This window comes from Heterocephalus glaber, unplaced genomic scaffold (assembly GCF_053883595.1).
Source record: "Heterocephalus glaber isolate CG9 unplaced genomic scaffold, H.glaber_assembly_v1.0 deba00001572, whole genome shotgun sequence".
NCBI lineage: Eukaryota > Metazoa > Chordata > Mammalia > Rodentia > Bathyergidae > Heterocephalus > Heterocephalus glaber.
This window is the reverse complement of record NW_028258357.1, coordinates 10,930,200-10,953,816: the sequence shown is the minus strand read 5'-3', so window position 1 is coordinate 10,953,816 and position 23,617 is coordinate 10,930,200. Positions and strand designations below refer to the sequence as shown.

At 38.3% G+C, this 23,617-nt stretch overlaps 1 long non-coding RNA gene across 4 annotated transcripts in view; it reads left to right on the top strand.

The window, feature by feature from the left end:
• LOC110349207 (uncharacterized) overlaps positions 1-23,617 on the top strand; it is a 68,229-nt gene that overhangs the window by 4,277 nt on the left and 40,335 nt on the right. For 3 of the 4 annotated variants that reach the window (XR_002395026.2, XR_015443527.1, XR_015443526.1), the window contains exons 2-4: positions 9,882-10,085; positions 10,708-10,871; positions 12,926-12,990. This is a non-coding gene — a long non-coding RNA (uncharacterized LOC110349207). Of the gene's footprint in view, positions 1-9,881; positions 10,086-10,707; positions 10,872-12,925; positions 12,991-18,726; positions 18,912-23,617 lie in introns of all 4 variants that reach the window. The other variant, XR_015443528.1, reaches the window with a different exon arrangement.

Sequence of the window (23,617 nt, the reverse complement as noted above, 5' to 3'; positions counted from 1 at the left end):
CAATTTCACATTTAGCTATAAACTCATCAGTGGAGCCCCCATGATCCAATCACCATGCAAAAACCCTATAAATAAGTGAATGCAGCTCTCGAGGAACATCTAGATATAAACCAGAACAGGTGGTGAATGTTTAAACCCAGTTCCCAGGTGGCTTGTTTGTGACTACAAAGCTCTTATGTACCCGTGAATGAGACAAGATATAATCCTGAAATGAGAGTAAGTTCAAAAGGAGTGATTGCATCCAGTTTGAGGGATAAAAAGGGGATTTTGGAGAGGGATTAAGTTTAGTGGGATGGAAGCATGGTATCATAGAGTTTCCTGTTGAAGCAGCCCTACGGGGTGAAATGATAAACGTGTGAGGGAAATGGTGTATAGTACAGTCTCTTTGCCACAGGACCATGAGTAGCAAAGCCCGGGTGCAATAGAATAGATTGGTTTAGTTTTCCTTGGGGCAAAATTAGCCAGGAAACTCTTAAGAGTGGACAGTAGTATTTAGATGGAGTTATCATCTGACCTTTCCTGGCCTATCCCTTATTCTCTTTCTCCCAAGTCTTGATTGTATACCTTCTATTTTCTTCCCCCTAATTCTGTCTTATATTCATTGTAGTTCTCTCTTTAAGGTGAAACTTACCTTCTGATCGGAAGTTCCAATTCCCAAAGTCCTTGGATGGCACAAAACAAGGCAGAAAAGTCCCCAGAATTCCAAATATGGTATAAAAAATGACATCCAGGTATACTGATGCCTGCTGGTTCCCCATCAAAGTAGCCATTATCATATTTTAAACAAATGAAAATTTCCTGAATGGTCACTCGATGATTCTACATATATATATATGCTTCACCTTCATGGCGCTGGTAGGTTACCAACTGTGGTCATGTGTAACTTAACTAATGTAACTGCCAGAGGTTTTCCAGATCTAATTTTGCTAATGGCATACAGTCATCACTAAAGTTACCATGGATGTTTGCTCTTTCTTTTGGTAATCATATCTTTATTTACTGGGGCCAGTAATGAGGGGACATTGCATACTATCACATTGCTTGGTTTGCGTTCACCCAGTACATCCCCTGCTCATGCAGTCAGCCTGCAGGATGTGCAGAAGCTGCACATTTCCTCTTTCTTGCTGGAAATAGAGGAGTTTCAAGGCCCCCATTTTATTCAACACTCTTGGTATCAGGAGTTCAGGTCGGATGCAGAGTCTCATTTTCAAAAGTGTTACCTTTGAATAATTTTACAACTGGGGCTGTCACTAGGACAGGTAAACCACATAGGTCTGCACTTCTGCACAAATAAAAACTTGATCCCTTTCCCCAGGCCCTTGTCATCCTGTTATAACCATTCCTTGGGCTCTGGCTTTTTCTCAGACCTCCTTACCATATTGAATCTCATGCTTAAAAATAACTGAAGGATCTGGCACTACCACTAATGAGTATATATAAAAAATGAAATTAGTAAGACAAAGAGACATCTGCACTCTTATGTGATTGGAACACTATTCACAATAGCCAAAATATGGAATCAACCTAGGTGTCCCTCAGAAGATGAATGCATAAAGTGTTTTACTATCTTATACAGAATGGAATTCTATTCCACCAGGAGAAAAGGAAATCCTAATCTTTTTCAACAACCTAGAAGAATCTAGAGGATATTATTATGTTAAATGAAATAAGCCAGACACAAAAAGACATATACCAAATAATTTCATTCATATGTAGAATCCAAAAAGATGACCATATAGAAGAGAATAGAGTGATGGGGACCAGAGACTGGGGAGTTTATGGGGTGGGATTAGGGAGATATTGGTCAAAGGATACATTATTACAGTTAGATAGGAGGAATAAATCTAAGAGCTCTATTGCACATCATGGTAGCTGTAAATAATGACAATGGATTATATCTTATAAAATGAGAAGAGGGTGGATGCTACGTGTTCTCACCTAAAAAAAGATAGCTATGGGCAGCAGTGCATTAGCTGGGCTTAGTCATTAAATACCCTCTTCGTCATGATAACAACATACCAGTTTACCTATCAAGTGCAAGAAAATGGACAAAAGGAAGAACAAACTTTGGCTCTGCAGTCACTTTCTGCCCCAGTCTCTTAGGAACCCAAGGCTTAGCTCTCAGTTGTGCTGGTGCCAACGGGAAGAGCTGGAGCTTCAGGATGCCTTGGCTCAAATCCTTCTTCTGTCCTGTCCAGAGCTCAGCCAACTGCCATCTCCTGCTTGGCCAGCTGTGGAAGCCTCCTAACTAGTCTTCCAGATGCTTTCCTACTTCCAATTTTCTCTTCATAGAGTGGACAGAACAGTCATTGAATTTACTTTTCTTAAAAAAATAAAAAACAAATGAAGACAGAAAAAAAAAAAGAAGGCAAATTCAAGTCCATACAATGAAAATAACTCTGTCTGTTAAGTCCTCCAGCTCCCAAGGACATCTTCCTATGAACAACCACATTAGTATATTTTTCAGAAATAGTTTGTGTATATACACATGTGAACACATACACACAGACACACACACACATATATATATACACATACACATATACACTTATGATCAATTTTTCTCTTCTATAAAGATGCAGTATTGGTGAGCTATCAAGTTTCTGGGACAAAATATTTGCTACTTATAATTTAAAGGAGGAGGGGTTTAATTTGGTTCACAGTTTCAGAGGGTACAATCCATGGCTGGATGGCTCCAAGGCAGTAACATCATGGCAAAAGGGAGTGGTGGAGCAGAGCTTCTCAGATCATGGAGTCAGGAAGCAGAGCACAGAAGAGTGCCCGAGGGGAAGGGGTTAGAGACCAGACATAGTCTCCAAGATCACGCTCCATGACCTACCCCAACACACCCAGAAGGGTGCTTTACTAATCTCTCAAGCCAATCAAGTTGATAGTCAAGATGAACCATTGCAGGTGCTTACATTCTGTTTTGTTTTGCAGTATGAAGGACTGAACCCAGGGCCTTTATACCAAGGCACATCTCCAGCCCTTTTGTATTTTTTATTTTAACACCATGTTTTGCTAAGTCTTTAAGTTGCCCAGATGTGGCTCAAACTTGAGAACCTCCTGCCTCAGACTTTCAGGATCACAAAAATATGCCACCATGTCCAGCCAAGATGTTTTTAATATGTACATTTGATCATAACATAAATAGAAGTTCGCCGTTTACCTTAGGATAATGTCCAAAATTTGTGACATGGCTTTCAAGCTCCTGCACAGATCTGTCCACCTCCCCATTTGCCAACTAGGAAACTTTATCTCAAGTCATTCTCCTCCTCATTTTCTGTTTTTCATACTAGACCTATATTAGATCCTCCAACATCTGATCTTACCACCCAAGATTTTTGCACATATTTTTCTCATTATCTAGACAGCTTTCTCTTTGAGTTGTAATTATGGTTAGTTCTTCCATATACAACTCCCCCATGTGGTTTGGGTGGAAAGGACCCACCCTAGAATCTAAAGGTACACAGAATCTACCCTTTTCAACGGTAGTGGTTGGTTCTGGCATCAATTGGTTAGTGGTTTGGTTTGGGGGATGTCTTAATTAGCATTAAAAGGGGATTTTCTTTCTCTGAAAGTGATAAGCAAACACTGGTTGTTGTTGGTAAGCATTGTCATGATAGAAATGAAGAGACTGAAACCAATATATAATTTGGAAGGACAATTGGAGTATTTGAGAAACGAAGCTAGAGATTCGATCAAATTGTGCCAAAGCTGTTAAGATCTCAGTGACCAATAAATACCTTTTAGTGTTTTAAGCAAAATTTGTATTAGGATTTCTATGACTTGAAGACAAATTTTTCTCCCACCAATTTTCTTGGATCTGGTTAATGGTCATCCAGTCTTCCGTCCCCTTAAATATTAGTTCTTCAGAGAAGCTTTTTTGACTTTCCTGGAGTGGGTTGGGTCTTATTTCTTGTTTTCCTTACTTTGAGGCCTTTCACTCCTGCATACTTGCCATAATTGTAACAAATGATTATTTTAATATCCCTTTCCTGCATGGATTGCAAATTGTGAATTGGAGCCACATCTGTCTGGTCCACTGGTGTAGAGCCAGGTTCCTGGCATATGCTCCACAATGACCAAGTGCCAAATAAATATTGGTTGGATACAAAAGTGAAAGAATGGTCGAGTTTATTACGGGTAACTTGAACTTTAACAGTGACTTTTAAATGAAAGTTAATAGCTGCCACAGATTAAACTGTACATTTTTAAACTTTGGGCAAAATTTCTTGAGTCCCCATGGTCTTTTACTAGGTGAACTCCAATTTCTATCAGTGAATATCTGTGGAGCTCCATCCAGTGAAGGTCAGAATTCTGGATTAGAAATCTTCCCCCATCATCTCACTGGGTTTCTGGTTATGACAAGTTACTGAACTTCTTTAAAGGCTGAGTTTCTTCATCTTTAAAATGTGGGTTATAGTAAATCTGCTTTACAGGGCCATTGTGAGAATTGAATGCTATAATGCATATAATACACCTAGCTTTATAGTAAGTACTCGCAGTATTTTCTATTACATGACAAATCACAAATATAGGACATGATAATACTGCATGCAGCTATTAGTTATTATTATTACAATTGGCTCTGCATTTCTAGGTTGCAAAATGTGATTTTTAAAAACTGTACTCCAGGGCTTTGAGGGGCTTTACTTATGACTGATTTAACAGTTTGTATAGAATTCACAAAACGCTGGAATTTTGATTATTTCCGCTTGATTCAGTTTCTTGTGTAACCTAGTGATTTTGAACAGCTATTGTTCTTCAAACCAGGAAATGTATTTGAAGCACTATATAGATTTATTGTTGGTTGTTGGTTGAAATATAAATAGCCCTTGATGTGCCACTCACAGGGAAAGGACAGTGATTTTCATAATGGACAGAATAGCCTTGTTTCACTTTAATAACCTGCTTGTGGTTAAACCAGTCATGGGATCCCTTAAGCACAGCAGAATGCCTGCTATTGCCACTTGCATGTCAATGAGCAGCCAGCTTTCTGCTCACTGCTGTCACACAGCACTGCTATTTCCTTAACTTGAAGGCTGCTGTGTGTTTTCATGAGAAATGGGTGTATTTGCCTGTCTCATATACACATGCAGGTCCCAAGCACACAGTTGTACCTTGTATCTATTCTATTTCTGTACAAGTTTTAAGGGTTAAGATGTAAATACCCACCCCTAATATCTTATGGTTATACCTGTAGGTATGTCTGCTATAGAAGTAGCTATGAAGAATCTCTGAGTTTTCAGGTGGGATGCATTAGAAGAGGTAGACTTAAATGAGCATTAAAAGATAAGTATTTCTCAGAGAGGACACTCAGACTTTAACACTCAGAAGAAAACCACCCCAAACTTGTTTCCTCTGCTTATCACCCATTGCTAGCAATGCTATTTCCCAGAGTTGGAAAGAGCCTTTCTGTTTTACTGTCTTGGAAATGAATAAGATGTTAGTTTCTCCCTTGAGGACCACTGAGGGAGTCGGGGTGAATGCAGTGCTTGGGATGCTAAGCTGATGCCCAGAACAGCACAGAGAATGAGGGCTGCTAATTTGGTGATCATCTCTGGCTCCTTTCACAAGCCCCAGCATAATTCCTTTAATCATTTTTTGGTGACCTTAATCGGCACGGCAGCCTTTAACCTCAGTTTGAGCGCAGAGCCATGGGTGAGACATAGACTTACTATTCTGAGCAGTTTAGTGGAAACTTGAGACCGAAGGCCATGTCTCAGTAACTGTGTCCTGCTAGTTGTGGTTGTACTGCATGCTGTGAAAGAGCCAATCTTGGTAAATACCCATGTGCTCCCCTATCTTTTGTTATAAGATTGAAAATTGATTCCCCATATTATATTCATCCTTAGAAAACCTATGAGAAGAATATGCATGTACCCACACATACACATGCATGGAATAACAACGATCGTGCTTGTTTTCTGTTTGTGACTGTTCTAGATTCTATCTGGGCGTGAAGTCATCCAAATCTCGAAGCATACAGTGAGATGCATACTATTATTATCCAATTTTTCTGTAGAGCCACTCAGGAAGGGACAAGTCCAGCAAATTGGTCATGGCAGTAGTAAATGAGAAGTACACTATCTCTCTCTTTCCTGTAGACATAGGATACCAACCAAAGGCAACAGCTGCCGAGTTAGTTCACCAGTTTCTCCGTTGTATGTTTGTGTGAGTTGTAATGACAAGAAATAAATTGCCTACCTCTTATGTTTTAGATCTAAAATGTTCCCTCAAAGCCTCATGATTGATCACGGGGCACCATAGCTGACTGGCTTTTAGGAGGTAGGCCAGTCAAGGTGTGATGGGGAAGGGCATGTTCTCGTCACTGGGCTTTCTGTTCTCTCTCTGCTTCCTAGCTGCCAGGGGTTGAGCACATTTTCCTCATCGTGCTCATCTGCCATCCTGTTTCTCTGCCTTTGAGCCAGCTGATCAGGGGCTGAAACCTTCAGCCAGAATAAACCTTTCCTTTAAGTTGTGGGTGTTGAGTATTTCGTCCCAGGGATGAGAAAACTGATTAAGAGATGACCCCCGTCATATATAGAGAAGAAATGATGAAGATACTGATGAAGATGGTAACTAGCATTAGTTGAGTGCTTCCTGGGCTAGGCCATCATTTTTCTAGTGGGCTTTATGTGTATAGATGGACCTCAACTCATGAGTTCCAATTAAGTTTTTGACTTTAGGTTGGTATGAATGAGATGAGTTCAGTAGAAACTGTGCTTTGAATTTTAATCTTTACCCAGGCTAGTGATGTGGTACGATCCTCTCTCATGATATATAACTCCTAGTTAGCCACACAGTTGTGTGAATGAAGGGTAATCTACACTGTTCTGAGCTGCCAGTGCTTTCTGGCTACAAGTATACAGTAAGTTACATGAGGTATTCAACATGCAATTATAAAGTAGGCTTTGTGTTAGAGGATTGTGCCTAACTGTTGATTAATGTAAGTGTTCTGCGTATCTATAAGGTAGGCCAGCTGAGCTCTGAAGTTTGGTAGGTTAGGTAGATTAAATGCATTTTGACTTGATATTTTTAATTTATGATGGGTTTATTGGGAGGTAAACCATTGAGGAGTATCTGCATTGTCTCATTTAATCTTCCTAAATGCTCAAAGAGAGTTACTATGCTCATTTCAGGGTGACAGTTTCTAGGTCAGACAGAAGTAAAACACTTTGCCGTAAGTCTTGGATTTAGAAAATCGGAGAACAAGGACTTGAACTCCTGAACCTCTGGGATTACCGTGAATCAGTAGTATTTTCCTCAGATGGGAAAACTTCCTCCAAGTCTCTGACAGAATGATGTTGGGTCTTCATGCTGAGCTGCCTCCCAAGGACACAGCTGACCTATTGGGTTTCTTCTCCCTTTGCCAAAACCTTAGGATCTTTCTAGTCTCTTTTCACATATCCTGTTGCTTCTGTCCCACACTATCTTTCCCATTATTCTATTTCTTTAAGAGCTGACTTGGGCTTCTTGGCAAACAGCCACTATGTGAATCCACTGCACAACCACATATCATGGGAGCAAATGAGTTAATACGTTCCAGATACTTCCATATTTTCAACATGGACCCTAACCAGTATAAGCACAGCTTATTATCTTTTGCAGGAAACAGTCATTCTTTCACTCTTTCAATAAACATTGAGCAACTTTGATGGCCTGGGTGCTGTGCTAGGCCTTACATTGCTACTCAGGACTGGAGCATTTCGGAAATGCAATGTGCCATTCACTGGAGTGACTCTAATGGTGCAATGCTGGCACCTTGGCACCTGGTCCTTCTCAAGTCTCATTAATTCAATGGCCACTGACTGCTCATCTGAATGGCTGGTCTTTCTGGCACCACCTTTGAAAAAAGTGACGGAATAGACAAAAAAAAGAAAAGGAAGAAAATGGCTTGTCAGAGGTTAGAGGAAATTTCTTTCAGATCTAGAAGATGACATTTTTGTGACCAAAAAAAATAAAATTTGTGAAAGGAAACAACTAACCTGAAATTTAGCTTTAAAAGAGAAGATTCTGTTTGTCTCCATGATGAGAGTGGAACAGTGTCTTCATCCTTTTTTTTTTCTTTACTATCATCAAAACTGGGTTCTCCTTTTGTTTATTTCCAACCCATTAGGAAGCTATTGCTTTGAGTAGGACCACTGTAAATTTTTTTTTTGTTATTTTGATTTTTGTCTCTCTAACCTTCCTTATACCTCATCCAGGATGAGTGTCATCTGTCATCACTTTATTGAGAGTCCTTTTGGGCTCCAAATCACCTACATTATGGAGTCATGCACCTCAAGGGGACTCAGAGCCACACCAGTAGGATTCTGTGATCTAATAAAGATGGTGTCAGGCCTGATTTGGATTTGCTTACTGAGGATCTGATTGAATTTGTCATCTTCATAGCAGTGTGAGGTATTTCAGGCCAGCAGATGGAGTTTTCTAATGTTCATCACAGAAACAAGGGTGAGGTCGAGTTGTCAGTGTCACCTCGTGTGTGTCCTCAGTTGTCAGGGGCTGCACATTTGGTGAATGACTTACTAGGTCATCTGTGATAAGCTGTTTAATTTTCCTGTGTTTTAGTTTCTTCATCTGTGAATGCATGATTGTTCATACTTGGCTATTAGGAAGGCCACAGAAAGTGTGTTACTTGAGGGGTTTTCATAAAAGAACTTTGCATCTTGTTTTTGCTATGAAGGCTGTCATTGTGAGGTGACTTAGCGACTTTATCGTGAGGTGGTACTTGCTAAAACAAAAATCGGGGAAGGAAAAGGACTTATTTCTGGTTTGTCATGCATTTTGGGGTGACTTCAACCAGGCCCTGTGTTTTCTTTGTGGGAAAAACTAAATTCATGATAACACCATCTGTGAGTCCACGTTAAACATAGCCACAATTGGAAAAGATCCATTCTTACGTGCTCAGCCCCAGATTATAAGTAACTGACAACCTCTCAGTAGTTCTGTTCTTCTGCCTGGAGGGATGTCAGTGCTGAAGGTGGCCTTGGAGCTGTTTTCCACATGCAGCACATAAGCAGCGATGAGCACATCACCAGGCCTTGAAGACATGGAGGTTAACATGCTCTGGTTTTGTTGTCCTATTATGACCCAGATTGCCCTACAGCTCCCGGGTCAGATATGCTTTTATAAACACACAGACAACCAATCAGTATTTGTTTTGGGGTGATTAAAACTGCTCCAGTAAATTCCTTAAAAAGATCCTTGGGTGAAAATCCATCTGAAGTACAGGGAATTGTTTTACTTTCAGCACTTCCGGTTCCTACATTTCTAAACACTGGTTTAAACTCTTTTTTTTCCACACAAATAGATGAAACCCAGTGGAACTTTTTATTTCCAATCATGCACTTGCTTACCTCCTCTGCCTCTCCTCCCTCCTCTGCCCCCTTGAAACCACCAGCATGAAACCTATTGCTTTCATGTATGTGAATTTTCCACTGGCAGTGGCCCAAATCTCAGGATCATTCTCTTTTTCCAACTAGAATCATCAGCTGCTCCATGTGTGATCATGTGCAGCACACTGTCCTGCTCTGCCTGGGCTTGCCCACATGGCTTTGCAAAAATGTGGACAGGTGCGCTGCACCTCTGTCCCAGAATAGAGGGGGGCACTTTGAGTCAGTGATAAACTCAAACGAGTCATGCAGGAAATGTTGCTCCCTTCACCAAGTCAGCTGTGTTCTGTTCTCTCACTGGGCAGCTCTAGAGCTTTATGTCACAGTGTCTGAACAACAAAGGATTTTCTGGGTAAAAAGCCACCTGTTAACAGCTGTGGAAATCTTCAGTTTGTGTTACTCCACCCTGTCTAGATTCCCTGTGATGTCGTTTCTGCCAGTATCATGGGAAATAGTTTTATGACTAAAGCTTTAAATCAACAGGTTCACGGTGTATTGTTTATCCCAGCTCTGTTGCACTGATATGTTCAGGGATGGTCATGGCATCCCAGCTGTTAAATACAAAGGGGGCATCTGGTGGAGCCAAAGTTTACGGGCTGGGAGAATTGCAAGACTGGTGTTGTTCTGGAACCTGCAGAAGAACGCAAGCAAAAGAGCAAGGCTAATCCACAGATGGAAGAAGGCAGGGTAAGAACCAAGTCTTGGGACTTCAGTAGAGGTCACGTTCCCCATGTGCCCAAACCAAACTTGCCTCTGGAGTTTTTCAGCTTGATGGGAGAAAAATTCCCCTGTTTTGTTTGAGACAGTTTGAGTTGTTCTGTTTCACTTCCAACCAAATGGACCCTGAGAAATACACTGATTTAATAGTAATAATGACACTTACATGAGTGCTTCTCCAGGGACAGACCCTGTGTAAAGGGTCGTTTCATTCTAAGAATGAAAATAGGCTCAAAAGGCAAAGTCACTTGTATAAAATCCTTCCACCAGTCATAGTAGATCCAGATTCAAACCCAGATCTATTTGATTCTAAAACCTCATGCTCTACCAGCTTGATATCAACTAAGCAAGAATTTTTGATGATAGCCAGCCCTGATAGATTTACAGATTTAGCATATTCACTTTTTTAACTGAAATAGGCTGAAGATTACAACTATGTATGTGTGCAAAGCATGGCCAATATTAGGGACTTTACTCTCTTCTCCTCCACTTCCTTATCAGTACCTCCTGTCACTATTTTGTTTTGCTTTCTGAATATCAGGCCATGTTTAACAGAATAATAACAACTGATTTCTGCACCTTCATTTTACAGCTGGCGAGTCTGAAGGAAACTCTAATTTCCCTGACAGATACCCTACAACTGCTCTGGGGCTTGCTTCAGTTACAGCACGAGTCCTGTATTCCAGAGTGAGCTTTCTTTTCATTAATACAGTGGAAATAAGGAGGTTTATCAGAGCCGAACTGTTTTGCTCTCAGGTAAGATTTGCTAACATTTTCTAGAACACCAGCATTCTTATTGAAGATGGGAGGAAACAAGGTCAACACTAGTCTGGGAAATATGGTTTTGACTCTAGCTCAGAGGTTTGCACTGTACTCAAAACATCCTGTTCTTCTCAGTCTGCTGTGATGTGGTAGATAACAGCCCCTGCCCAGGCTGTTAACAGCTGAGCTCATTTGTCATGAAGATGCTGTTTGCTGAAACAGAGGAAATGAGCCAGTTCTCTGTCTTCCTTTGCAATACTCACAGTTAAGGATTAGATACCCCAGTTGCTTTGAGAACGTATAAAATTTCATCTTCTCTAAAATCAAGTCTTTAATTACTTTGGAATATTGGGCAAACTAAGATTTTCCTGGGAATCCCAAAAATATTAGTGAATGAAAAAGAAATATACAAAAATATCATGTATTTAGCATAGGAGAAAGCTGCTCTGTTGAACTCCACACCTGTAGAGTCAGGTTAGGAAGAGTGGCTATTGGGGAAAGGTATATAAAGACCAGAACCTGAGAAAAAGGCAAGTGTGAGTGAAGTCATTCACTTTCCTAACCATTGGGATTTTAGTAGGGGCAGGAGAGGTAGAAAATGGTTTTATGTATTTATTAGCTTTTAAATGAGCTAAACATTAACTCTACTGCGAAGACATAAATGTAATAAGGACTAAACTCTCACTTCTGTGGTCAGGGAGCTGACCCCAAAGTAGCCCATTGCATTTGGAGATACTGAAGGGATAAGTGGGATAGGAATGACTTCTGCTGCTCATAAAAGTGGAAGTGTTTCCCTTTTTGTCTTTTTGATCTACTTGAAAGTCACTGCTTTGCAATGCAGGAGATGGACAACAGCAGCAGGTGTGCTTTTTGATGGCTTTTTGTTAGGGGGCATGATGTGTGTCCTGTGATTGTATTTCTCATTGGGTGGTTCCAAGACTTGCCTCATCACAGCAAAAAAGTGCTTTTAAAAATTTGCTTTTTTAAAAATTAAAAAGTTCAAGAAAATACTTTAAAAAGAATAGAGCGATCTTACATAGTTCAAACCCATACTTACAAAAGAACAAGGCCAGGCCATCTATAATTTTATGTAGGTGAATCATATAATCAAGCAGGTATGCCCTGCTCTAATCTTCCTTCACTGACAAAGATAAATTAATCAGGTTAGCAACTTTTGCCAATTATCCACTGTGATCTGTAGATGTGACCCTAGACTAGTCTTCAATTAAGGGGAAGGGGTAGGAATGGAAGGTAAAGATTAGAAGGATGTAATAGAATAAAGGCTGGGCTGATGTGGGCTCATACAAGAAGGCTCAACAGAAGGTAAGATGATTTCTGGAATGGTTTTCTGGGCTCTGAAGATTGGAGTTTTAAAAGTGCAGAGAGTGGAAAAGTCCATTTTGCCTCCTTCAAGTTAAAATAAATTGTTTCTGTTTGGCTGTAGGTGGCCATAATTTTTATGTTGCAATAGTCTGAAATCAGGGATCTATTAAAACCCCATTCTTTTTAGAGATGTGAAGCAGAAGAAATATGAATTCAGATATTTCAGTGCAGCATGCATGTAGGTGGCTGGTAGTATAATCTCCTCTTTCCACCTGAGAGACACAACACATGTCCCTTTACTCATCCACTTATTTAGTTAACCATCACTTATTGAGCAAACCCAATATAGTGCCAGGTGGTGGAGAACGCTTAGACAAAACATGTTCTTTGCTCTTGAGATGGTCTCAATTCCGTGGACATATAATAAATCACTCAGGGAGAGAGCAATCAGCTTTCTCTGGGTAGGAGGAAAAGATGTGCCAAGAAACCTTCCTACCGAAGGTGAGTCTCGAGCAAGGCATATAAGAATGAAAGGAAGATTTACTTGTGAGGTGATCGCAATGTTCTTAGACTATAGCAAGAGCTTGTATAAAGGCATGGAATGGCATAGAGGGTCTAGACAAGGTTTGTAATTTGTGGGCACAGAGTGAGAAGGGAAAGTGATCTGGTGACCTGGCAGCATCCAAATCATGCAAGGTCTTCAATGTCTCTGCTTCTGTTCTCAGGAAAAGAGCTTGAACTCATAAACATGCTGCAGAAGGGAGCAGAGGCTGCTCGGTTAAAGACACAGGTGAGTATGAGCAAACCCTTGCTTTCATTATGCAGATACCTTGGGATTGAGGTTGTTAGGAGTCTTCCTCTTAAATAATCTCCATGTGATGATAACATGGCAACTTCAAACTTATAGAGAATTACTCTGTTTTTTCCTTAGCTGGAGAGTATACTTAAAAATAAAGAAAAAGAAAACCCCTTCTAGCTTCAATTTTCAAATGCCTTAATTTAAGGACCATTAGTCATGAAGGTGTTTCCATAGCAAATGTGTGGGATGTCCTAGCTTGGTTGGCAATGGTTCAAGAGAGCTTATATCATTAAACTGGGACAAGGCCTGGCAGGATGGCTAGAAAACTCATGGCACTGTTCCCATTGCATGAACCCTCTATTTAAGGGCAAGATAAAGGAAAGGCAAAGAGCAAGGGGAGAAATGCTGGGATGAAAACAAGTAACAAAGGGAAGATAAAAATGGAAATCACACTTCAGTGTGAATAATAGGAATGCAAATGGTGCCACTAAAATAGGAAGGAACATTACTTTTCAAAAAGGCAAAGCGAAGGAAAATTGTAGTAGCAAAAGCATTTTGCACAGTGAAATTGCACACTGTGTATGCCTCTCAGGAGCAAAGCCACCTACTCTCATTTTTCCCAGCACGATGCCCTGAACTTCGTGAGTCATTTTATGAAGGTTTACTACAAAGCCCTAATCTGCATATTTTTATAATACATTTCTGTTAAATCTTTCTTTTTCCAGCTGTAGCCTACTAATGATCCCATTTTATAGCCAAAATTTCTCACCTGGCCTAGGAAGTAACATACTTTAAAAAAATATCAGTGAGTTTACAGAATGATCTCCAGGGTTTATCTTAAATTCAAAAATATTATGGTAGAAAAAATTGTGTATAGTATGCTACTATTTATCTAAAGAAAAGATAATTTGAGTGTAAATTTGCCTAATTTAAAAAATAGTGGGAAAATTTATTTATGGGAGAGTGAGCAAACAGGAGGAGAATTAGAAGGTAGATGTGTCTGAGTATATTTTGTTTTTGTTTTGAATTCAGAAGCATATAAATGTTTTACATGATTATGACAATTAATCATGAAACAAAGCAATCTTGAAAAATGGAAAGTAAAGGGACACAAATGAAACTGAATCTCAAATTAGTGGCAGAATCGCAGAGAAGAATTATTTCAAATGACAAAGTCTGTAGATGTACCATAAGAAGAAAAGAATTATTCACTGTTGGTGGGAATGAAAATTACCACAGTCAGTATGGAAAACAGTTTAAAAATTGCACAAAAGACTGAAAGTAGAAATCCCATTTGATCTGCAACTCTACGCCTGGGATTATGTCCGAAGGAAAGAAGACAAGTATATTAAAGAGACTTGTGTGCTCTTATGTTTATTCAAGTATTATTCATAATAACCAAGACATGAAGTCAGCTTAAATGTCCAACAATTGATGAATGAAAAAGAAAATGTGGTATATATCCACAGTGGCATATTACTCAGCCATACAACCAATGAATGAAATTTTGCCATTTGTAGGTGAGCCTGGAGGAAGCAAAATGGTCAAGCTGGGAAGACAAATATACTATGTTCTCACTGCTATGTAGAAGCTAAATAAGTTAATTTCATAGATGAAAAGGGGAGCACCATGGTTGTCAGAGAGGAGGAAGAGAGAGCTAGAAAGAGATTGAACAAGAGTACAAAATTACTCCTGTTGGGAAGAATAAATTCTAGTGTTCACAATGGGTGACAATAGTTAATAACAATTTACTGTATATTTCAAATTACTTAGAAGAGAAAATTGTGATTTTTCTTAGCACGAAGAAATTATGTTTAAAGTAATAGATATAATAGTTATCCTGATTTGATCATTGCACGTATTGAGATATCATACAGTGCAGTATAAATATGTATAATTATTATATACCAATTAAAAATAAATTAAGCTATGATTGTTGGTAATAGTATTGTTATTATTTTGGTTTTCCTCCCTTCCTCCCTTCCTTTCTTCTTTCTTTCCCTTTTTTTCCTTCCTTCTTTCTCTCCTTCCTTCCCTCTCTGATTTCGTCCCTTCCTGCTTCCTTCCTTCTGCCCTCCTTCTTTCTTTAAGGTTTCTTTAAGCAAAGATGGAACAATTTGGCCTTCAATAAAATAATAATTTAATGAATTGAAACACATCAAATATACTTAAACCTACAGTGATATTAAGGCACACACATATGCTATATATACACACACACCAAAAAAACAAAGCCTCAAACCCCCAAATCACTGACCATCTTTGGAGGATGCAAGACAACCAACTCATTAACATGAAAACTAGTAAATAAATGCGAAAAATTAAATACGTATCAACTCTTTTCTATACATACCATGTCACTGGATAAACAGATAACAAATGACTCTTGATTCAAGTCAGTACAATTAAAATGAAATTATTAGACAGGGAAACCTGAGTACTGACTGAATAGCTGGCAATATTTTGTAATTACTGTCAATTATCTTTAGTTATGATAATGTATTGTGGTTATATTCAAGGACAAGTTCTTATCTCTGAAGTGTGTGTGTATGTGTGTGTATGAAGTGATATGATGTTTTGGTTTTGTTTTGAAATAATCTAGTGATATGGAGGATGGAAGAATTGGATGGGGGTTTAAATGAAGCAGAATTAGCCTGAAGTGTATAATTATTGAAGTTGACACATGGGGTTTATGACATTACTGTTCTTTTTTCTTTTGTTTATATTTGTAATTTTAATTTAAAAATTAAATAAATCCATTGCTTTACTTATCTCTCTGTTCTCATAACCTGAGGATTCTGCTTTCCAATGTCTTTGTATGCTCATGTGGCGAGAACTCAGTATATGTTGGGAAGAAGCATGTTACTGTTGCTGTTGTTGGCAATATCTCTATAGCATGATTCAAGATTAGCATATTGGATGAAGGTTAGATAGAGAGGGAAATGAATGGTGGACTTTATCCAACCAGTTAGTGGTTAACTTCCGTTGGGCAGTCATGAGCTTTCAGACATCTGATGTCTGGAGTTCTTAAAGAGAGTCCAATCTCAAAGTGAAAGACTGACCCCGTTATCTGGGAGAGATACTTTTTTGAACCACAAGAAAACGTTTCTCAACACAACTGCTCACAAATTGGCATGATGTGGTCTTATGACTGATTAAGTTCTCAACTGCAGGAAGAATCTATCATAAATTATTTTGTCATAAAGCAGTTGAGCTCATAACTACCTTTGTTTAGTGAGGATTTGTAATTTCTTTATCAGAAAAATTAATGTTTCAATACATTCCATTAAGTCATGCTGGGGATTTTTGCTGTTATTTTGAAGGTTTTAATTGGCATAATATTTCAATTATGTTGCAGTTTCCTATACAAATTAATTGACATTTCTGGTGTCTTTTGTTTTTATTTTCAGTACTGGAATTCAAACCCAGAATTCGCAGCTCTCTTTATCTCAGCCTCCTGAGTAGCTGGGATTACAGCTATGTGTCATGACATCTAACCTTTCTCCCCTAATTTTATTTTTTGAAATAAGAATTCCTATGTTTGCTTTCCTGAGTTGTTGGTCCTATAATTCTTTTCTTCCCTTTGATCTCTTTTCCCTCTCTTTATTATTTTGATCTAATTCTTATATAATTACTACAATCATCTTTTACTTTTTCCTTGAAAAGTTTCAGTTTATGCAGAAACAATTTGTTTTTGGTGACTTTTCTTAAGGAAAAAAAAAGCATCCTTCCACCCGTGATGGTAAGTGAAATAAATCAGACCCAGAAGGTTAAATATCATATAGTTTCTGTTATATAAGAAGCCCAAAATATAAATAAAGAACAAATTAAAAGATAGATGATAGGAAACAGGGAGATAGATTTATGTGGGGATAGCAGAGGATCTAGGAGTGGGAGAGAAAGGGAGGGGAAGGGGAAATAAAAAGGATCAAAATGTGGTATGTATGTATATCAATTCCCCCATGATGAATGTATTTATTACATATTGCTAACATATACTAATAAAAAAGAGAAAATGGATGAAAGCAATATAAAACCATTTGATCAAAAAAGCATCCTATTCTTGTTTAGTTTCATGGCTATAATATCTTTTAATATTATCTTAAAGTATAAAATTTTTTCAAAATTTTCTTCTGCTCTTGGAATTAACTGTTTCATCCAAGATCATCATCATCTTCATCCTCCTCCTCCTCCTCCTCCTCATCGTCCTTTGCTTTCCAACTTGGGAACTTCCTTCCAATATCTAGTGACACTAACATTTAAGCATGATGACCTAATGAGCTGATCTAACGGTCTGTGTTCAAGGATAGGTCTTACTAACTACTGGGCTTCTTAGTAATCAAGAGTAGAATTATTTACTGGCGGGGGGGGGCGGAGACTCCAAAGATGATATTAAATTATTTCACTAATGGTAGAGCAGAGGTATTTTTCAACCAGTGGAGGCCCCCAGACACTCAGGACCCGCTGGCCGTAAATGACTCACTTAATCACACTGTGAATGCAATTTGGACATTAGTGCATCAGTAAGTCTTTCTCTTGTGCCAGAGGTTTTCTTTGGAGAGGACGTCTCCAGCCTCCTCTCGTGGGGGAGATGGGAATAATCATCCTGGTGCCAAGATTGGAGGGCTCTCTGTTTTTTTGTTTTTTTAATGCAGACTTTCATTAAATCTGTCATATGTGCTTTATGTCTCTGGAGTGCAGAATTTTTCAGATTTGACATCTTGAGACACTTTGCTTTTCTTTCTTCGAGTAAGCTAGAGGAATCACCTAGCTAATCGAATGGGGAGGACTTTTGGGTTTCTAATCACTTCTTATTCCAGCTTCCATCTGAATCCTCTCTTCATCCTTCACTCTAACTTTGAGAGATGAGTCTCCAGTTGACCCTGATCATTCTGTACAAATTTCCTTGCTTCTTGTTGGCATCTTTCTCTTCAGGCATAAAGTTTAGGCTTTTCTGAATTAAATCAGTTACCAGCTGGGTGTGGTGGTGAACACTTGTAATCCTAGGACTCTGGAAAAGCTCAGGCAGGAGGAATATGAAGTTTGAGGAGGCAGCCTGAGAAAATTAGTGCTTTAAGGAAACCCTACCGCAAAATAATAATAATAATAATAATAATAATAATAATAATAAAATTTAATAAAAAAGGGCTGGAGTTGTAGCTCTGTGCAAAAGTCCTAGGCTCAATTCCAAGAACTACTAAAAAACCTAGAAAAAAATTAGTTACCACTTATCTATTTCCCTCTTTTTAGAAAACTTTACAAATTTCATTTGCTGTAATTTCTTTCTCAATTCTCTTTTCTCTTAACTGGCTTAAAATGCCTGTGTGCATGTACCTATGCGTGGATACCTGTGTGAACATTTAATTTTTAAAAATATTTTACTAGCATTTTGAAATAAAATATGTAAATATGTAATAAATATAAATAAACATGTAAAGTCAATTCATTATGTTTAACTAGAAGTTTTACTTTTAAATTCTTCAGATATATCTTTAAGTATAATTAGTTTTAGTGTCTGAAGTTCATCAGCATTTATATGCTCCCAGAAAACAAAATGAGAGTGGGTAATGTATTTTCATTTTCTTTATGCTTCACCACCTTCAAATTTGGGATCATTTGAAATTTTAATTACAAATTATAATAAAAATAATAATTTTTGTAGTATGCATCAATGATTTAAAATGAATTAAAGTGAACAATGCAGTTTTTTTTTTCTTGCTTTCTTAGGTCCTGTATCTTTCCTTATCTTGGTGCCTTAGTGGTGTTGGAAGATACCTTTGAAAGCTCATTTGAATTATTTGAAGTTGTAGGAGCTTGTGAGTGATGACTTGCAAAACGACAGGGAAGCCCATTAGGAGGAAGTCTGAGCTTCCAGCCCATCTGAAGACCATCACTAGATACCTGTGACAAAGGTTGGCCTATCTCTTTGGTTTCAAAGTGCACACTCATCTGGTCAAGACTATGGGCAACTGCTTCTCTCTTGCTGCACGTAGTTATAGGAAGTGGGGGCTGGCAGAGCAACTGAGTGGTTCTAAAAGCACTGTGACAATTAACCAACCGGACAGTGGCTCCTTGGCTTCCTTCTGCCTGAAGTTCCCATGGTCCCTGTCATCTTCACACCTCTTCTATCCTATGTGTTCTTCCCTGCTCTTGCAGTGTGAAGAACTCAATGCTATTTGCTCTGTATTTTATTTTTAAGATTATCATAATGTCTTTGTTGTTGACATCATTCTTTCTTGTTTTGCAAGGCTGTTAAGAACATCTTTATTTATTTGATCATATCACAGTAATTGAATTGGGATAGGATATGTGTTTGGTCTGCTGTTTTGCATGTGTTTCTGAACACACACACACACACACACACACACACACACACACACCCCATACTGTCCCTGTTAATCAACTTTTCTGCTATTGTTTTCTGTTTTAAAAAGAGCATTGATTTGATTTTCCTTCCTTTGACCTTGTCTTTTTTAAAAAAATCTGTTTATCCCCCTTTTGTTTAGTATAATCCAACCTAAAAGGCCTTTAAAGCCTGCCTCAGATAAAAAACCAACAACAAAATCCTAACTCTGATATTCATTTATTATGTTTACTCTGCCAAGTGGCAAAGAATGCATTCTCAGTATAAATTTCCCACTGGTACCAAAGGCATCTGTAAAGACATCAAAATATGAAGACAGCCAAAAACCTACAGTGAAAGTAGTGTTGTCCAAAGTAGTTTATTTAAACATACTTATCTTAAAAGGATTCTGTATGTTCTTTCAGGGAGATGGATATTCACTCATCTCACATTTTATTTGGCAGTCATTCCATTTTCTGGAGCTACATCACTAAGTTTCTTATTTGATATTTTGGTCAGTGCAAAGGATGATTAATATATCATTAGAAAGTTATGCTTTCTATAAAATATTATTTTGAAAGATGTGCTTCTGTGGTCTTTAAGATAGATTGATTTTATTTATGGTGCCAATTATTACTTTAACCATGGAATTCCACCACAGAAATTATAATGTAAAAGCTAAGAATGTAAGTTAATTTATAAAATTTCATCATAGACATTTTTCTGCATCATATTTATGATTAGTGTTGTGGCATCATATAATAGAGCCATAACATAATGTCACGAACTATGGTTTACCTGAATTAATGGAATGATCTTAGGTTGAAGGAATGATTACTTGCTTCTTTCATATTTATCTCTGAGGAAACCTACTCACAGTTCCCATATTGCTCCTGTAAATTCAGGACAGCTGATCAACATAAAAACAACAATTTTAAGAATGTTTAATACTTTTGACATCTTGAACTCCATTCATTGGAGTGTGTGTATATAGACCTCTCAAGAGCTATTGGCTTTCCGGGGTCTCAGGAAGATTTTTTTTCTCTTATCTCAGTACACATGACTCATGCACTAATGGACATGTGATGCATGTGCACTTTCAGATTTGACTTGGAGCCTCCTTTGCTGTGGATATTATCATCATGCCCCATCTCTGTCCCTGGGACACATGCTGAGTCTTATTTAGATTTTGGAGCAAATAATTAAAAACAAGAAATAAAATGGACAGGGTATTTTTCTTGCTCCAAGGAACACACAAGATAATTTACTCCAAGTTTTTCATGGTTTAGATGAGAAAACTTAGTCCAAGATAAAGAAATGCCTGATCAGGGGCATACACCATTGGTAGGGGGAATATATTTTCTAGACCTCTTCTCCTGTCTTTGCTTTGAGCCAAATGCCTGATGTTCACATAATGTCAAATATCAGGAGCTCTAGCTCTGGAAGATGGGTAATGCATATGAAATTTCTGTTTTGAAAAAATTTACACTTAAAGTTCATTTTCTCAAGTTGTCTTTTTTTTCTTAATCAAGTAAGCTGGACTTATGCTACTTGAGTATGTAAAATAGATTAAGTTGCTAAAGTAAACCCTGCATAACCACAGGATGGAATGTACACGAAAGTTACCTTGGAAAAAACTGTTTCTTGCCAAAGACTAAGTATAATAATATAATATTTATTTTGAGTCTTTGAAAGAGTTCTGCTATGTTCAACTTGGGCCTTTATGTTTAAACACTAAACTTTTCTGTATAAAATCAAACAATCCATGAGTATAAGCAAAGTATGTCAGGTAACCAACTGTGCTTTGTCTAAGAATCTTTTGTCCAGGTTGAATTAACAGACAGGAGGTATTTTTTTTGTTCACCTTATAGCAGTAGCAATAGGAATCAGATCATTATGTACAACTATGCAACACATAATGACGATTCTGTCAACCACAATCTGTGTATATAATGGAAGTCCCATAGATTATGTTGACTTGTGACATCAGAATTGTCTTTGTCATACACTCTATGAGGTTCCCATGACAAAATCTCCTAAAATCACATTTCTCAGAATATTCCCATTATTAAGCAACATATAGTTGATAGCTGGTACCTTTTATTTTAAAGAGAGACAGAGAGAGAGAGAGAGAGAGAGAGGGAGAGAGATTGTTTTAGAAACAAACTACTACCTGTGTGGTAAATTAGCAATCTTAAGAAAAAGGGGAAGAGGAGCCTTCCAGGCCCCCATACCACTGCCCCCAGCTCCAAGGAGCAGAGCTGCCCCCAGCACTGAGGAGGAACCTTCAGGACCAACATACCACCGCCCCCAGTGCTGAGGGGCAGAGCCATCCCCAGTGCCAAGGAGGAGGTGAGCCTTCTGGGCTGCCATACCACCACCCCCAGCACCAAGGAGGTGAGTTCTGCAGGTGCCAGTAGCCCCCCCGCCCCCCCACCCCCATTGAAATGAGAAGACACCTAAACAAATCTCAAAACCAGACTTCCAGATCACCTAAAGCAACACAAAGAGAAACAAGATGGAACAATCTCATATTCAACCACCTAGACGCCTTGAACTGGCAACAAAAGATGATCAAGAAAGAAATGAAATCAGAGGGCTGGGGATTTAGCTCAGTGGTTCCACTGCCTGCCTAGTAAGCACAAGGTCCTGAGTTTGATCCTTGGTACAAAAAAAAAAAAAAGAAATCAGAAATAATTTTTCACATAACAGCAGAGATTGTGCCCATAGTGCAAGACATGATTAATAAATCTAGAGAGGACACAGATAAAAACAATGGAGGAGTTGAGGAACATGATGGAATCCCAACATAGGAAACAAATGGAATCCATAAAATAGATGTAAACAGATTTCCAGGAGATTAAAAACTCCATTGAAAGTTTACACAGTAGAAAGAACCAATGTGAGGACAGAATTTCAGACATAGAAGATAAGATTGCAATTAGTGACCAGGAAAAGAAAAATTTCTTTAAAATACTAAGGGACCATAAGAAATCAATCCAGCAGCTGCTAGATGATGCAAAGAAGAATAACAAGACTGATCCAGAGTCAGTGAAGAAACAGGAGAGAGTCCAGATAACATAAAAAAAACTGTTCAGAGAAGTGATGGCAGAAAACTTCCCAAGCAGGGGAAAATAACATGACATACAGATAAGTGAGACATATAGGACTCCAAATAGCCTTGATCAAAAAAAATCTCCACATAGGCATATAATAGTCAAGATACCAGAAACCCAACAGAAGAACAAAATTCTATAAGCAGTTAGAGAAAAGAAACTAATCACATACAAAGGGAAGCCTATCAGAATCACAGCAGACTTCTCAACGCAAACACTCAAGGCAAGAAGATCTTGGAGTGACATATTTCAAGCCCTAAAGGAAAACAGCCTCCAACCCAGATTGATGTACCCTGCAAAGCTATCTTTCAAAACTGATGAAGAAATGAGATGCTTTCATGACAAAGAGCACCTGAGGAACTTCATGAATACCAAACCAGCACTCCAAAAAATTTTAGACACTATCCTAGGAAAAGACAATGAGGATCACAACCCCAGGAAGCCCAGCAGAATGAATCCATTGGGCATGACAAGAAATTAAAGCAAAGGGGGAGAATCCAACAAAAAGAAAATGTCATGGCAATGATAAATCAATACATATCAGTTATAACCATCAATGTTAGCAGTTTCAATTCACCAATCAAAAGAAACAGACTGGCAGAATGGGTCAAGAAGCAAGATCCAACAATATGCTACATAAAAGAAACACACTTAATTCAAAAAGAAACTCATAAGGGCCCGGGATTTAGCTCAGTGGTTCTGCTGCTTGAGTCACAAGTGAAAGGACTGAGTTCGATCCCTGGTACCAAAAAAGAAAGAAAGAAAGAAACTCATAGACTGAAAGTGAAAGGGTAGAAAACAATACTCCACGCTACAGGACCTGCCCCCCCCCAAAAAAAGAGGGAGTAGCTATCCTCTTTGCATATCAAGTGGATTTCAAACCAACAACTGATTAAAAGAGACAAAGAAGGACGCTACATCACTATAAAGGGAACAATCCAAGAAGAAGAGACGACAATCATAAATACATATGAACAAAACACTAGTGGGCCCAACTATGTAAAACAAATACTAAGAAACATGAAAAATCAAATAAGCACTAATACAATAGTAATGGGAGACCTCAATAGCCCACTCTCACAAATAGATAGATCAACTGGACAAAAACTAAACTATGAAATACTAGAAATCAATCAAACTCTTGAACAAATGAGCTTAA